This window comes from Schistocerca piceifrons, chromosome 5, assembly GCF_021461385.2.
Source record: "Schistocerca piceifrons isolate TAMUIC-IGC-003096 chromosome 5, iqSchPice1.1, whole genome shotgun sequence".
In the NCBI taxonomy this organism is placed as follows: Eukaryota; Metazoa; Arthropoda; class Insecta; order Orthoptera; family Acrididae; genus Schistocerca; species Schistocerca piceifrons.
Genome location: NC_060142.1, coordinates 6,119,855 through 6,137,231, shown reverse-complemented (window position 1 = coordinate 6,137,231; position 17,377 = coordinate 6,119,855).

The window sequence follows — 17,377 nt, the reverse complement described above, 5'->3', positions numbered from 1 at the left end:
GGGATACGAGTATCTCCTTTCCGATGCACTGTTCCCACTTTACCACATCCCTCGCTCCCTCACATGAATAATTAACACAGAAATTGCGTCGCTATGAAATACTATGGGTTCTATGACTTCTCCTTCTAAATCGTGTAACGTTTCTATGGAAACGACAGGATTGAGTTTTGGGACACGAGTGTCTTCTTTCCGATGCACTGTTCTTACTTTACTACATCCCTCGCTCCCTCACATGAATAATTAACACAGAAATTGCGTCGCTATGAAATACTATGTGCTCAATGACTTCTCCTCCTAAATCGAGTCACGTTTCAATGGAAACGACAGGATTTAGTTTTGGGATACGTGTATCTCCTTTCCGATGCACTGTTCCCACTTTACTACATCCCTCGCTTTCTCACATGAATTATTAACACAGAAATTGCGTCGCTATGGAATACTATGTGCTCAATGACTTCTCCTTCTAAATCGTGTAACGTTTCTATGGAAACGACAGGATTGAGTTTTGGGACACGAGTATCTCCTTTCTGATGCACTGTTTCCACTTTACTACATCCCTCGCTCCCTCACATGAATAATTAACACAGAAATTGCGTCGCTATGAAATAGTATGTGCTCAATGACTTCTCCTCCTAAATTGAGTCACGTTTCAATGGAAACGACAGGATTCAGTTTTGGGATACGAGTATCTCCTTTCCGATGCACTGTTCCCACTTTACTACATCCCTCGCTCCCTCACATGAATAATTAACACAGAAATTGCGTCGCTATGAAAAACTATGTGCTCAATGACTTCTCCCCTAAATCGAGTCACGTTTCAATGGAAACGACAGGATTTAGTTTTGGGACAAGAGTATCTCCTTTCCGATGCACTGTTCCCACGTTACTGCATCCCTCGCTCCCTCACATGAATAATTAACACAGAAATTGCGTCGCTATGAAATACTAAGTGCTCAATGACTTCTCCTCCTAAATTGAGTCTCGTTTCAATGGAAACTACAGGATTTAGTTTTGGGATACGAGTAACTCCTTTCCGATGCACTGTTCCCATTTTACTACATCCCTCGCTCCCTCACATGAATAATTAACACAGAAATTGCGTCGCTATGAAATACTATGTGCTCAATGACTTCTCCTTCTAAATCGAGTCACGTTTCAATGGAAACGACTGGATTTAGTTTTGGGATACGAGTATCTCCTTTCCGATGCACTGTTCCCACTTTACTACATCCCTCGCTCCCTCACATGAATAATTAACACAGAAATTGCGTCGCTATGAAATACTATGTGCTCAATGACTTCTGCTCCTAAATCGAGTCACGTTTCTATGGAAACGACAGGATTTAGTTTTGGGATACGAGTAACTCCTTTCCGATGCACTATTCATTCTTTACCTCAACGCTCGCTCCCTCACATTGACGAATTAACACAGAAATTGCGTCGCTATGAAATACTATGGGTTCTATGGCTTCTCCTTCTAAATCGTGTAACGTTTCTATGGAAACGAACGGATTGAGTTTTGGGACACGAGTATCTCCTTTCCGATGCACTGTTCCGACTTTACTACATCCCTCGCTCCCTCACATGAATAATTAACACAGAAATTGCGTCGCTATGAAATTCTATGTGCTCAATGACTTGTCCTCCTAAATCGAGTCACGTTTCAATGGAAACGACAGGATTTAGTTTTAGGATACGAGTAACTCCTTTCCGATGCACTATTCATTCTTTACCTCAACGCTCGCTCCCTCACATTGACGAATTAACACAGAAATTGCGTCACTATGAAATACTATGGGTTCTATGACTTCTCCTCCTAAATCGTGTAACGTATCTATGGAGACGACAGGATTGAGTTTTGGGACACGAGTATCTCCTTTCCGATGCACTGTTCCCACTTTACTACATCCCTCGCTCCCTCACATGAATAATTAACACAGAAATTGCGTCGCTATGAAATACTATCTGCTCAATGACTTCCCCTCCTAAATTGAGTCACGTTTCAATGGAAACGACAGGATTTAGTTTTGGGATACGAGTATCTCCTTTCCGATGCACTGTTGACACTTTACTACATCCCTCGCTCCCTCACATGAATAATTAACACAGAAATTGCGTCGCTATGAAAAACTATGTGCTCAATGACTTCTCCTCCTAAATCGAGTCACGTTTCAATGGAAACGACAGGATTTAGTTTTGGGATATGAGTATCTCCATTCTGATGCACTGTTCCCACTTTACTACATCCCTCGCCCCCTCACATGAATAATTAACACAGAAATTGCGTCGCTATGAAATACTATGTGCTCAATGACTTCTCCTCCTAAATCGAGTCACGTTTCAATGGAAACGACAGGATTTAGTTTTGGGATACGAGTAACTCCTTTCCGATCCACTGTTCATTCCTTGCCTCAACGCTCGCTCCCTCACATTGACGAATTAACACAGAAATTGCGTCGCTATGAAATACTATAGGTTCTATGACTTCTCCTTCTAAATCGTGTAACGTTTCTATGGAAACGACAGGATTGAGTTTTGGGACACGAGTATCTCCTTTCCGATGCACTGTTCCCACTTTACTACATCCCTCGCTCCCTCACATGAATAATTAGCACACAAATTGCGTCGCTATGAAATACTATGTGCTCAATGTCTTCTTCTTCTAAATCGAGTCACGTTTCAATGGAAACGACAGGATTTAGTTTTGGGATACGAGTATCTCCTTTCCGATGCACTGTTCCCACTTTACTACATCCCTCGATGCCTCACATGAATAATTAACACAGAAATTGCGTCGCTATGAAATACTATGTGCTCAATGACTTCTCCTCCTAAATCGACTCACGTTTCAATGGAAACGACAGGATTTAGTTTTGGGATACGAGTAACTCCTTTCCAATGCACATTTTCCCACTTTACTACGTCCCTCGCTCCATCACATGAATAATTAACGCAGAAATTGCGTCGCTATCAAATACTATGTGCTCAATGACTTCTCCTCCTAAATCGAGTCACGTTTCAATGGAAACGACAGGATTTAGTTTTGGGATACGAGTATCTCCTTTCCGATGCACTGTTCCCACTTTACCACATCCCTCGCTCCCTCACATGAATAATTAACACAGAAATTGCGTCGCTATGAAATACTATGGGTTCTATGACTTCTCCTTCTAAATCGTGTAACGTTTCTATGGAAACGACAGGATTGAGTTTTGGGACACGAGTGTCTTCTTTCCGATGCACTGTTCTTACTTTACTACATCCCTCGCTCCCTCACATGAATAATTAACACAGAAATTGCGTCGCTATGAAATAGTATGTGCTCAATGACTTCTTCTCCTAAATTGAGTCACGTTTCAATGGAAACGACAGGATTCAGTTTTGGGATACGAGTATCTCCTTTCCGATGCACTGTTCCCACTTTACCACATCCCTCGCTCCCTCACATGAATAATTAACACAGAAATTGCGTCGCTATGAAAAACTATGTGCTCAATGACTTCTCCCCTAAATCGAGTCACGTTTCAATGGAAACGACAGGATTTAGTTTTGGGACAAGAGTATCTCCTTTCTGATGCACTGTTCCCACTTTACTACATCCCTCGCTCCCTCACATGAATAATTAACACAGAAATTGCGTCGCTATGAAATACTAAGTGCTCAATGACTTCTCCTCCTAAATCGAGTTCGTTTCAATGGAAACGACAGGATTTAGTTTTGGGATACGAGTAACTCCTTTCCGATGCACTGTTCCCAATTTACTACATCCCTCGCTCCCTCACATGAATAATTAACACAGAAATTGCGTCGCTATGAAATACTATGTGCTCAATGACTTCTCCTTCTAAATCGAGTCACGTTTCAATGGAAACGACAGGATTTAGTTTTGGGATACGAGTATCTCCTTTCCGATGCACTGTTCCCACTTTACTACATCCCTCGCTCCCTCACATGAATAATTAACACAGAAATTGCGTCGCTATGAAATACTATGTGCTCAATGACTTCTGCTCCTAAATCGAGTCACGTTTCTATGGAAACGACAGGATTTAGTTTTGGGATACGAGTAACTCCTTTCCGATGCACTATTCATTCTTTACCTCAACGCTCGCTCCCTCACATTGACGAATTAACACAGAAATTGCGTCGCTATGAAATACTATAGGTTCTATGACTTCTCCTTCTAAATCGTGTAACGTTTCTATGGAAACGACAGGATTGAGTTTTGGGACACGAGTATCTCCTTTCCGATGCACTGTTCCCACTTTACTACATCCCTCGCTCCCTCACATGAATAATTAACACAGAAATTGCGTCGCTATGAAATACTATGTGCTCAATGACTTCTCCTCCTAAATCGAGTGACGTTTCAATGGAAACGACAGGATTTAGTTTTGGGATATGAGTATCTCCATTCTGATGCACTGTTCCCACTTTACTACATCCCTCGCCCCCTCACATGAATAATTAACACAGAAATTGCGTCGCTATGAAATACTATGTGCTCAATGACTTCTCCTCCTAAATCGAGTCACGTTTCAATGGAAACGACAGGATTTAGTTTTGGGATACGAGTAACTCCTTTCCGATCCACTGTTCATTCTTTACCTCAACGCTCGCTCCCTCACATTGACGAATTAACACAGAAATTGCGTCGCTATGAAATTCTATAGGTTCTATGACTTCTCCTTCTAAATCGTGTAACGTTTCTATGGAAACGACAGGATTGAGTTTTGGGACACGAGTATCTCCTTTCCGATGCACTGTTCCCACTTTACTACATCCCTCGCTCCCTCACATGAATAATTAGCACACAAATTGCGTCGCTATGAAATACTATGTGCTCAATGACTTCTTCTTCTAAATCGAGTCACGTTTCAATGGAAACGACTGGATTTAGTTTTGCGATACGAGTATCTCCTTTCCGATGCACTGTTCCCACTTTACTACATCCCTCGATGCCTCACATGAATAATTAACACAGAAATTGCGTCGCTATGAAATACTATGTGCTCAATGACTTCTCCTCCTAAATCGACTCACGTTTCAATGGAAACGACAGGATTGAGTTTTGGGACACGAGTGTCTTCTTTCCGATGCACTGTTCTTACTTTACTACATCCCTCGCACCCTCACATGAATAATTAACACAGAAATTGCGTCGCTATGAAATACTATGTGCTCAATGACTTCTCCTCCTAAATCGAGTCACGTTTCAATGGAAACGACAGGATTTAGTTTTGGGATACGAGTATCTCCTTTCCGATGCACTGTTCCCACTTTACTACATCCCTCGCTCCCTCACATGAATTATTAACACAGAAATTGCGTCGCTATAGAATACTATGTGCTCAATGACTTCTCCTTCTAAATCGTGTAACGTTTCTATGGAAACGACAGGATTGAGTTTTGGGACACGAGTATCTCCTTTCTGATGCACTGTTTCCACTTTACTACATCCCTCGCTCCCTCACATGAATAATTAACACAGAAATTGCGTCGCTATGAAATAGTATGTGCTCAATGACTTCTCCTCCTAAATTGAGTCACGTTTCAATGGAAACGACAGGATTCAGTTTTGGGATACGAGTATCTCCTTTCCGATGCACTGTTCCCACTTTACTACATCCCTCGCTCCCTCACATGAATAATTAACACAGAAATTGCGTCGCTATGAAAAACTATGTGCTCAATGACTTCTACCCTAAATCGAGTCACGTTTCAATGGAAACGACAGGATTTAGTTTTGGGACAAGAGTATCTCCTTTCCGATGCACTGTTCCCACTTTACTACATCCCTCGCTCCCTCACATGAATAATTAACACAGAAATTGCCACGCTATGAAATACTAAGTGCTCAATGACTTCTCCTCCTAAATCGAGTCTCGTTTCAATGGAAACGACAGGATTTAGTTTTGGGATACGAGTAACTCCTTTCCGATGCACTGTTCCCATTTTACTACATCCCTCGCTCCCTCACATGAATAATTAACACAGAAATTGCGTCGCTATGAAATACTATGTGCTCAATGACTTCTCCTTCTAAATCGAGTCACGTTTCAATGGAAACGACAGGATTTAGTTTTGGGATACCAGTATCTCCATTCCGATGCACTGTTCCCACTTTACTACATCCCCCGCTCCCTCACATGAATAATTAACACAGAAATTGCGTCGCTATAGAATACTATGTGCTCAATGACTTCTGCTCCTAAATCGAGTCACGTTTCTATGGAAACGACAGGATTTAGTTTTGGGATACGAGTAACTCCTTTCCGATGCACTATTCTTTCTTTACCTCAACGCTCGCTCCCTCACATTGACGAATTAACACAGAAATTGCGTCGCTATGAAATACTATGGGTTCTATGGCTTCTCCTTCTAAATCGTGTAACGTTTCTATGCAAACGAAGGGATTGAGTTTTGGGACACGAGTATCTCCTTTCCGATGCACTGTTCCGACTTTACTACATCCCTCGCTCCCTCACATGAATAATTAACACAGAAATAGCGTCGCTATGAAATTCTATGTGCTCAATGACTAGTCCTCCTAAATCGAGTCACGGTTCAATGGAAACGACAGGATTTAGTTTTAGGATACGAGTAACTCCTTTCCGATGCACTATTCATTCTTTACCTCAACGCTCGCTCCCTCACATTGACGAATTAACACAGAAATTGCGTCACTATGAAATACTATGGGTTCTATGACTTCTCCTCCTAAATCGTGTAACGTATCTATGGAGACGACAGGATTGAGTTTTGGGACACGAGTATCTCCTTTCCGATGCACTGTTCCCACTTTACTACATCCCTCGCTCCCTCACATGAATAATTAACACAGAAATTGCGTCGCTATGAAATACTATCTGCTCAATGACTTCCCCTCCTAAATTGAGTCACGTTTCAATGGAAACGACAGGATTTAGTTTTGGGATACGAGTATCTCCTTTCCGATGCACTGTTCACTCTTTACTACATCCCTCGCTCCCTCACATGAATAATTAACACAGAAATTGCGTCGCTATGAAAAACTATGTGCTCAATGACTTCTCCTCCTAAATCGAGTCACGTTTCAATGGAAACGACAGGATTTAGTTTTGGAATACGAGTATCTCCTTTCCGATGCACTGTTCCCACTTTACTACATCCCTCGCTCCCTCACATGAATAATTAACACAGAAATTGCGTCGCTATGAAATACTATGTGCTCAATGACTTCTCCTCCTAAATCGAGTCACGTTTCAATGGAAACGACAGGATTTAGTTTTGGGATATGAGTATCTCCATTCTGATGCACTGTTCCCACTTTACTACATCCCTCGCCCCCTCACATGAATAATTAACACAGAAATTGCGTCGCTATGAAATACTATGTGCTCAATGACTTCTCCTCCTAAATCGAGTTACGTTTCAATGGAAACGACAGGATTTAGTTTTGGGATACGAGTAAATCCTTTCTGATCCACTGTTCATTCTTTACCTCAACGCTCGCTCCCTCACATTGACGAATTAACACAGAAATTGCGTCGCTATGAAATACTATAGGTTCTATGACTTCTCCTTCTAAATCGTGTAACGTTTCTATGGAAACGACAGGATTGAGTTTTGGGACACGAGTATCTCCTTTCCGATGCACTGTTCCCACTTTACTACATCCCTCGCTCCCTCACATGAATAATTAGCACACAAATTGCGTCGCTATGAAATACTATGTGCTCAATGTCTTCTTCTTCTAAATCGAGTCACGTTTCAATGGAAACAACAGGATATAGTTTTGGGATACGAGTATCTCCTTTCCGATGCACTGTTCCCACTTTACTACATCCCTCGATGCCTCACATGAATAATTAACACAGAAAATGCGTCGCTATGAAATACTATGTGCTCAATGACTTCTCCTCCTAAATCGACTCACGTTTCAATGGAAACGACAGGATTTAGTTTTGGGATACGAGTAACTCCTTTCCAATGCACATTTTCCCACTTTACTACGTCCCTCGCTCCCTCACATGAATAATTAACGCAGAAATTGCGTCGCTATCAAATACTATGTGCTCAATGACTTCTCCTCCTAAATCGAGTCACGTTTCAATGGAAACGACAGGATTTAGTTTTGGGATACGAGTATCTCCTTTCCGATGCACTGTTCCCACTTTACCACATCCCTCGCTCCCTCACATGAATAATTAACACAGAAATTGCGTCGCTATGAAATACTATGTGCTCAATGACTTCTCCTCCTAAATCGAGTCACGTTTCAATTGAAACGACAGGATTTAGTTTTGGGATACTAGTATCTCCTGTCCGATGCACTGTTCCCACTTTACTACATCCCTCGCTCCCTCACATGAATAATTAACACAGAAATTGCGTCGCTATGAAATACTATGTGCTCAATGACTTCTCCTCCTAAATCGAGTCACGTTTCAATGGAAACGACAGGATTTAGTTTTGGGTTACGAGTAACTCCTTTCCGATGCACTATTCATTCTTTACCTCAACGCTCGCTCCCTCACATTGACGAATTAACACAGAAATTGCGTCGCTATGAAATACTATGGGTTCTATGACTTCTCCTTCTAAATCGTGTAACGTTTCTATGGAAACGACAGGATTGAGTTTTGGGACACGAGTGTCTTCTTTGCGATGCACTGTTCTTACTTTACTACATCCCTCGTTCCCTCACATGAATTATTAACACAGAAATTGCGTCGCTATGAAATACTATGTGCTCAATGACTTCTCCTCCTAAATCGAGTCACGTTTCAATGGCAACGACAGGATTTAGTTTTGGGATACGAGTATCTCCTTTCCGATGCACTTTTCCCACTTTACTGCATCCCTCGCTCCCTCTCATGAATAATTAACACAGAAATTGTGTCGCTATGAAATACTATGTGCTCAATGACTTCTCCTCCTAAATCGAGTCACGTTTCAATGGAAACGACAGGATTTAGTTTTGGGATACGAGTATCTCCTTTCCGATGCACTGTTCCCACTTTACTACATCCCTCGCTCCCTCACATGAATTATTAACACAGAAATTGCGTCGCTATGGAATACTATGTGCTCAATGACTTCTCCTCCTAAATCGAGTCACGTGTCAATGGAAACGACAGGATTTAGTTTTGGGATACGAGTAACTCCTTTCCGATGCACTGTTCCCACTTTACTACATTCCTCGCTCCATCACATGAATAATTAACACAGAAATTGCGTCGCTATGAAATACTATGTGCTCAATGACTTCTCCTCCTAAATCGATTCACGTGTCAATGGAAACGAAAGGATTTAGTTTTGGGATACGAGTATCTCCTTTCCAATGCACTGTTCCCACTTTACTACATCCCTCGCTCCCTCACATGAATAATTAACACAGAAATTGCGTCGCTATGAAAAACTATGTGCTCAATGACTTCTCCTCCTAAATCGAGTTACGTTTCAATGGAAACGACAGGATTTAGTTTTGGAATACGAGTATTTCCTTTCCGATGCACTGTTCCCACTTTACTACATCCCTCGCTCCCTCACATGAATAATTAACACAGAAATTGCGTCGCTATGAAAAACTATGTGCTCAATGACTTCTCCTCCTAAATCGAGTAACGTTTCAATGGAAACGACAGGATTTAGTTTTGGGATACGAGTATCTCCTTTCCTATGCACTGTTCCCACTTTACTACATCCCTCGCTCCCTCACATGAATTATTAACACAGAAATTGCGTCGCTATGGAATACTATGTGCTCAATGACTTCTCCTCCTAAATCGAGTCACGTTTCAATGGAAACGACAGGATTTAGTTTTGGGATACGTGTATCACCTTTTCGATGCACTGTTCCCACTTTACTACATCCCTCGCTCCCTCACATAAATTATTAACACAGAAATTGCGTCGCTATGAAAAACTATGTGCTCAATGACTTCTCCTCCTAAATCGAGTCACGTTTCAATGGAAACGACAGGATTTAGTTTTGGGACACGAGTATCTCCTTTCCGATGCACTATTCATTCTTTACCTCAACGCTTGCTCCCTCACATTGACGAATTAACACAGATATTGTGTCGCTATGAAATACTATGGGTTCTATGACTTCTCCTTCTAAATCGTGTAACGTTTCTATGGAAACGACAGGATTGAGTTTTGGGACACGAGTGTCTTCTTTCCGATGCACTGTTCCCACTTTACTACATCCCTCGCCCCCTCACGTGAATAATTAACACAGAAATTGCGTCGCTATGAAATACTATGGGTTCTATGACTTCTCCTTCTAAATCGTGTAACGTTTCTATGGAAACGACAGGATTGAGTTTTGGGACACGAGTGTCTTCTTTCCGAAGCACTGTTCTTACTTTACTACATCCCTCGCTCCCTCACATGAATAATTAACACAGAAATTGCGTCGCTATGAAATACTATGTGCTCAATGACTTCTCCTCCTTAATCGAGTCACGTTTCAATGGCAACGACAGGATTTAGTTTTGGGATACGAGTATCTCCTTTCCGATGCACTGTTCCCACTTTACTGCATCCCTCGCTCCCTCACACGAATAATTAACACAGAAATTGCGTCGCTATGAAATACTATGTGCTCAATGACTTCTCCTCCTAAATCGAGTCACGTTTCAATGGAAACGACAGGAATTAGTTTTGGGATACGAGTATCTCCTTTCCGATGCACTGTTCCCACTTTACTACATCCCTCGCTCCCTCACATGAATTATTAACACAGAAATTGCGTCGCTATGGAATACTATGTGCTCAATGACTTCTCCTTCTAAATCGTGTAACGTTTCTATGGAAACGACAGGATTGAGTTTTGGGACACGAGTATCTACTTTCTGATGCACTGTTTCCACTTTACTACATCCCTCGCTCCCTCACATGAATAATTAACACAGAAATTGCGTCGCTATGAAATAGTATGTGCTCAATGACTTCTCCTCCTAAATTGAGTCACGTTTCAAAGGAAACGACAGGATTCAGTTTTGGGATACGAGTATCTCCTTTCCGATGCACTGTTCCCACTTTTCTACATCCCTCGCTCCCTCACATGAATAATTAACACAGAAATTGCGTCGCTATGAAAAACTATGTGCTCAATGACTTCTCCCCTAAATCGAGTCACGTTTCAATGGAAACGACAGGATTTAGTTTTGGGACAAGAGTATCTCCTTTCCGATGCACTGTTCTCACTTTACTACATCCCTCGCCCCCTCACATGAATAATTAACACAGGAATTGCGTCGCTATGAAATACTATGTGCTCAATGACTTCTCCTCCTAAATCGAGTCACGTTTCAATGGAAAGGACAGGATTTAGTTTTGGGATACGAGTATCTCCTTTCCGATGCACTGTTCCCACTTTACTACATCCCTCGCTCCATCACATGAATAATTAACACAGAAATTGCGTCGCTATGAAATACTATGTGCTCAATGACTTCTCCTCCTAAATGGAGTCACGTTTCAATGGAAACGACAGGATTTAGTTTTGGGATACGAGTATCTCCTTTCCGATGCACTGTTCCCACTTTACCACATCCCTCGCTCCCTCACATGAATAATTAACACAGAAATTGCGTCGCTATGAAAAACTATGTGCTCAATGACTTCTCCTCCTAAATCGAGTCACGTTTCAATGGCAACGACAGGATTTAGTTTTGGGACACGAGTGTCTTCTTTCCGATGCACTGTTCTTACTTTACTACATCCCTCGCTCCCTCACATGAATAATTAACACAGAAATTGCGTCGCTATGAAATACTATGTGCTCAATGATTTCTCCTCCTAAATCGAGTCACGTTTCAATGGAAACGACAGGATTTAGTTTTGGGATACGAGTAAATCCTTTCTGATCCACTGTTCATTCTTTACCTCAACGCTCGCTCAGTCACATTGACGAATTAACACAGAAATTGCGTCGCTATGAAATACTATAGGTTCTATGACTTCTCCTTCTAAATCGTGTAACGTTTCTATGGAAACGACAGGATTGAGTTTTGGGACACGAGTATCTCCTTTCCGATGCACTGTTCCCACTTTACTACATCCCTCGCTCCCTCACATGAATAATTAGCACACAAATTGCGTCGCTATGAAATACTATGTGCTCAATGTCTTCTTCTTCTAAATCGAGTCACGTTTCAATGGAAACAACAGGATATAGTTTTGGGATACGAGTATCTCCTTTCCGATGCACTGTTCCCACTTTACTACATCCCTCGATGCCTCACATGAATAATTAACACAGAAAATGCGTCGCTATGAAATACTATGTGCTCAATGACTTCTCCTCCTAAATCGACTCACGTTTCAATGGAAACGACAGGATTTAGTTTTGGGATACGAGTAACTCCTTTCCAATGCACATTTTCCCACTTTACTACGTCCCTCGCTCCCTCACATGAATAATTAACGCAGAAATTGCGTCGCTATCAAATACTATGTGCTCAATGACTTCTCCTCCTAAATCGACTCACGTTTCAATGGAAACGACAGGATTTAGTTTTGGGATACGAGTAACTCCTTTCCAATGCACATTTTCCCACTTTACTACGTCCCTCGCTCCCTCACATGAATAATTAACGCAGAAATAGCGTCGCTATCAAATACTATGTGCTCAATGACTTCTCCTCCTAAATCGAGTCACGTTTCAATGGAAACGACAGGATTTAGTTTTGGGTTACGAGTAACTCCTTTCCGATGCACTATTCATTCTTTACCTCAACGCTCGCTCCCTCACATTGACGAATTAACACAGAAATTGCGTCGCTATGAAATACTATGGGTTCTATGACTTCTCCTTCTAAATCGTGTAACGTTTCTATGGATACGACAGGATTTAGTTTTGGGACACGAGTGTCTTCTTTCCGATGCACTGTTCTTACTTTACTACATCCCTCGTTCCCTCACATGAATAATTAACACAGAAATTGCGTCGCTATGAAATACTATGTGCTCAATGACTTCTCCTCCTAAATCGAGTCACGTGTCAATGGAAACGAAATGATTTAGTTTTGGGATACGAGTATCTCATTTCCGATGCACTGTTCCCACTTTACTACATCCCTCGCTCCCTCACATGAATAATTAACACAGAAATTGCGTCGCTATGAAAAACTATGTGCTCAATGACTTCTCCTCCTAAATCGAGTTACGTTTCAATGGAAACGCAGGATTTAGTTTTGGAATACGAGTATTTCCTTTCCGATGCACTGTTCCCACTTTACTACATCCCTCGCTCCCTCACATGAATAATTAACACAGAAATTGCGTCGCTATGAAAAACTATGTGCTCAATGACTTCTCCTCCTAAATCGAGTAACGTTTCAATGGAAACGACAGGATTTAGTTTTGGGATACGAGTATCTCCTTTCCTATGCACTGTTCCCACTTTACTACATCCCTCGCTCCCTCACATGAATTATTAACACAGAAATTGCGTCGCTATGGAATACTATGTGCTCAATGACTTCTCCTCCTAAATCGAGTCACGTTTCAATGGAAACGACAGGATTTAGTTTTGGGATACGTGTATCTCCTTTTCGATGCACTGTTCCCACTTTACTACATCCCTCGCTCCCTCACATGAATTATTGACACAGAAATTGCGTCGCTATGAAAAACTATGTGCTCAATGACTTCTCCTCCTAAATCGAGTCACGTTTCAATGGAAACGACAGGATTTAGTTTTGGGACACGAGTATCTCCTTTCCGATGCACTATTCATTCTTTACCTCAACGCTCGCTCCCTCACATTGACGAATTAACACAGATATTGTGTCGCTATGAAATACTATGGGTTCTATGACTTCTCCTTCTAAAACGTGTAACGTTTCTATGGAAACGACAGGATTTAGTTTTGGGATACGTGTATCTCCTTTCCGATGCACTGTTCCCACTTTACTACATCCCTCGCCCCCTCACGTGAATAATTAACACAGAAATTGCGTCGCTATGAAATACTATGGGTTCTATGACTTCTCCTTCTAAATCGTGTAACGTTTCTATGGAAACGACAGGATTGAGTTTTGGGACACGAGTGTCTTCTTTCCGATGCACTGTTCTTACTTTACTACATCCCTCGCTCCCTCACATGAATAATTAACACAGAAATTGCGTCGCTATGAAATACTATGTGCTCAATGACTTCTCCTCCTAAATCGAGTCACGTTTCAATGGCAACGACAGGATTTAGTTTTGGGATACGAGTATCTCCTTTCCGATGCACTGTTCCCACTTTACTGCATCCCTCGCTCCCTCACACGAATAATTAACACAGAAATTGCGTCGCTATGAAATACTATGTGCTCAATGACTTCTCCTCCTAAATCGAGTCACGTTTCAATGGAAACGACAGGATTTAGTTTTGGGATACGAGTATCTCCTTTCCGATGCACTGTTCCCACTTTACTACATCCCTCGCTCCCTCACATGAATTATTAACACAGAAATTGCGTCGCTATGGAATACTATGTGCTCAATGACTTCTCCTTCTAAATCGTGTAACGTTTCTATGGAAACGACAGGATTGAGTTTTGGGACACGAGTATCTACTTTCTGATGCACTGTTTCCACTTTACTACATCCCTCGCTCCCTCACATGAATAATTAACACAGAAATTGCGTCGCTATGAAATAGTATGTGCTCAATGACTTCTCCTCCTAAATTGAGTCACGTTTCAATGGAAACGACAGGATTCAGTTTTGGGATACGAGTATCTCCTTTCCGATGCACTGTTCCCACTTTACTACATCCCTCGCTCCCTCACATGAATAATTAACACAGAAATTGCGTCGCTATGAAAAACTATGTGCTCAATGACTTCTCCCCTAAATCGAGTCACGTTTCTATGGAAACGACAGGATTTAGTTTTGGGACAAGAGTATCTCCTTTCCGATGCACTGTTCCCACTTTACTACATCCCTCGCCCCCTCACATGAATAATTAACACAGGAATTGCGTCGCTATGAAATACTATGTGCTCAATGACTTCTCCTCCTAAATCGAGTCACGTTTCAATGGAAAGGACAGGATTTAGTTTTGGGATACGAGTATCTCCTTTCCGATGCACTGTTCCCACTTTACTACATCCCTCGCTCCATCACATGAATAATTAACACAGAAATTGCGTCGCTATGAAATACTATGTGCTCAATGACTTCTCCTCCTAAATGGAGTCACGTTTCAATGGAAACGAAAGGATTTAGTTTTGGGATACGAGTATCTCCTTTCCGATGCACTGTTCCCACTTTACTACATCCCACGCTCCCTCACATGAATAATTAACACAGAAATTGCGTCGCTATGAAAAACTATGTGCTCAATGACTTCTCCTCCTAAATCGAGTAACGTTTCAATGGAAACGACAGGATTTAGTTTTGGGATACGAGTATCTCCTTTCCTATGCACTGTTCCCACTTTACTACATCCCTCGCTCCCTCACATGAATTATTAACACAGAAATTGCGTCGCTATGGAATACTATGTGCTCAATGACTTCTCCTCCTAAATCGAGTCACGTTTCAATGGAAACGACAGGATTTAGTTTTGGGATACGTGTATCTCCTTTTCGATGCACTATTCCCACTTTACTACATCCCTCGCTCCCTCACATGAATTATTAACACAGAAATTGCGTCGCTATGAAAAACTATGTGCTCAATGATTTCTCCTCCTAAATCGAGTCACGTTTCAATGGAAACGACAGGATTTAGTTTTGGGACACGAGTATCTCCTTTCCGATGCACTATTCATTCTTTACCTCAACGCTCGCTCCCTCACATTGACGAATTAACACAGATATTGTGTCGCTATGAAATACTATGGGTTCTATGACTTCTCCTTCTAAAACGTGTAACGTTTCTATGGAAACGACAGGATTTAGTTTTGGGATACGTGTATCTCCTTTCCGATGCACTGTTCCCACTTTACTACATCCCTCGCCCCCTCACGTGAATAATTAACACAGAAATTGCGTCGCTATGAAATACTATGTGCTCAATGACTTCTCCTCCTAAATCGAGTCACGTTCCAATGGAAACGACAGGATTTAGTTTTGGGATACGAGTATCTCCTATCCGATGCACTGTTCCCACTTTACTACATCCCTCGCCCCCTCACATGAATAATTAACACAGAAATTGCGTCGCTATGAAATACTATGTGCTCAATGACTTCTCCTCCTAAATCGAGTCACGTTTCAATGGAAACGACAGGATTTAGTTTTGGGATACGAGTAACTCCTTTCCGATCCACTGTTCATTCTTTACCTCAACGCTCGCTCCCTCACATTGACGAATTAACACAGAAATTGCGTCGCTATGAAATACTATAGGTTCTATGACTTCTCCTTCTAAATCGTGTAACGTTTCTATGGAATCGACAGGATTGTGTTTTGGGACACGAGTATCTCCTTTCCGATGCACTGTTCCCACTTTACTACATCCCTCGCTCCCTCACATGAATAATTAGCACACAAATTGCGTCGCTATGAAATACTATGTGCTCAATGTCTTCTTCTTCTAAATCGAGTCACGTTTCAATGGAAACGACAGGATTTAGTTTTGGGATACGAGTATCTCCTTTCCGATGCACTGTTCCCACTTTACTACATCCCTCGATGCCTCACATGAATAATTAACACAGAAATTGCGTCGCTATGAAATACTATGTGCTCAATGACTTCTCCTCCTAAATCGACTCATGTTTCAATGGAAACGACAGGATTTAGTTTTGGGATACGAGTAACTCCTTTCCAATGCACATTTTCCCACTTTACTACGTCCCTCGCTCCCTCACATGAATAATTAACGCAGAAATTGCGTCGCTATCAAATACTATGTGCTCAATGACTTCTCCTCCTAAATCGAGTCACGTTTCAATGGAAACGACAGGATTTAGTTTTGGGATACGAGTATCTCCTTTCCGATGCACTGTTCCCACTTACCACATCCCTCGCTCCCTCACATGAATAATTAACACAGAAATTGCGTCGCTATGAAATACCATGTGCTCAATGACTTCTCCTCCTAAATCGAGTCACGTTTCAATTGAAACGACAGGATTTAGTTTTGGGATACTAGTATCTCCTGTCCGATGCACTGTTCCCACTTTACTACATCCCTCGCTCCCTCACATGAATAATTAACACAGAAATTGCGTCGCTATGAAATACTATGTGCTCAATGACTTCTCCTCCTAAATCGAGTCACGTTTCAATGGAAACGACAGGATTTAGTTTTGGGTTACGAGTAACTCCTTTCCGATGCACTATTCATTCTTTACCTCAACGCTCGCTCCCTCACATTGACGAATTAACACAGAAATTGCGTCGCTATGAAATACTATGGGTTCTATGACTTCTCCTTC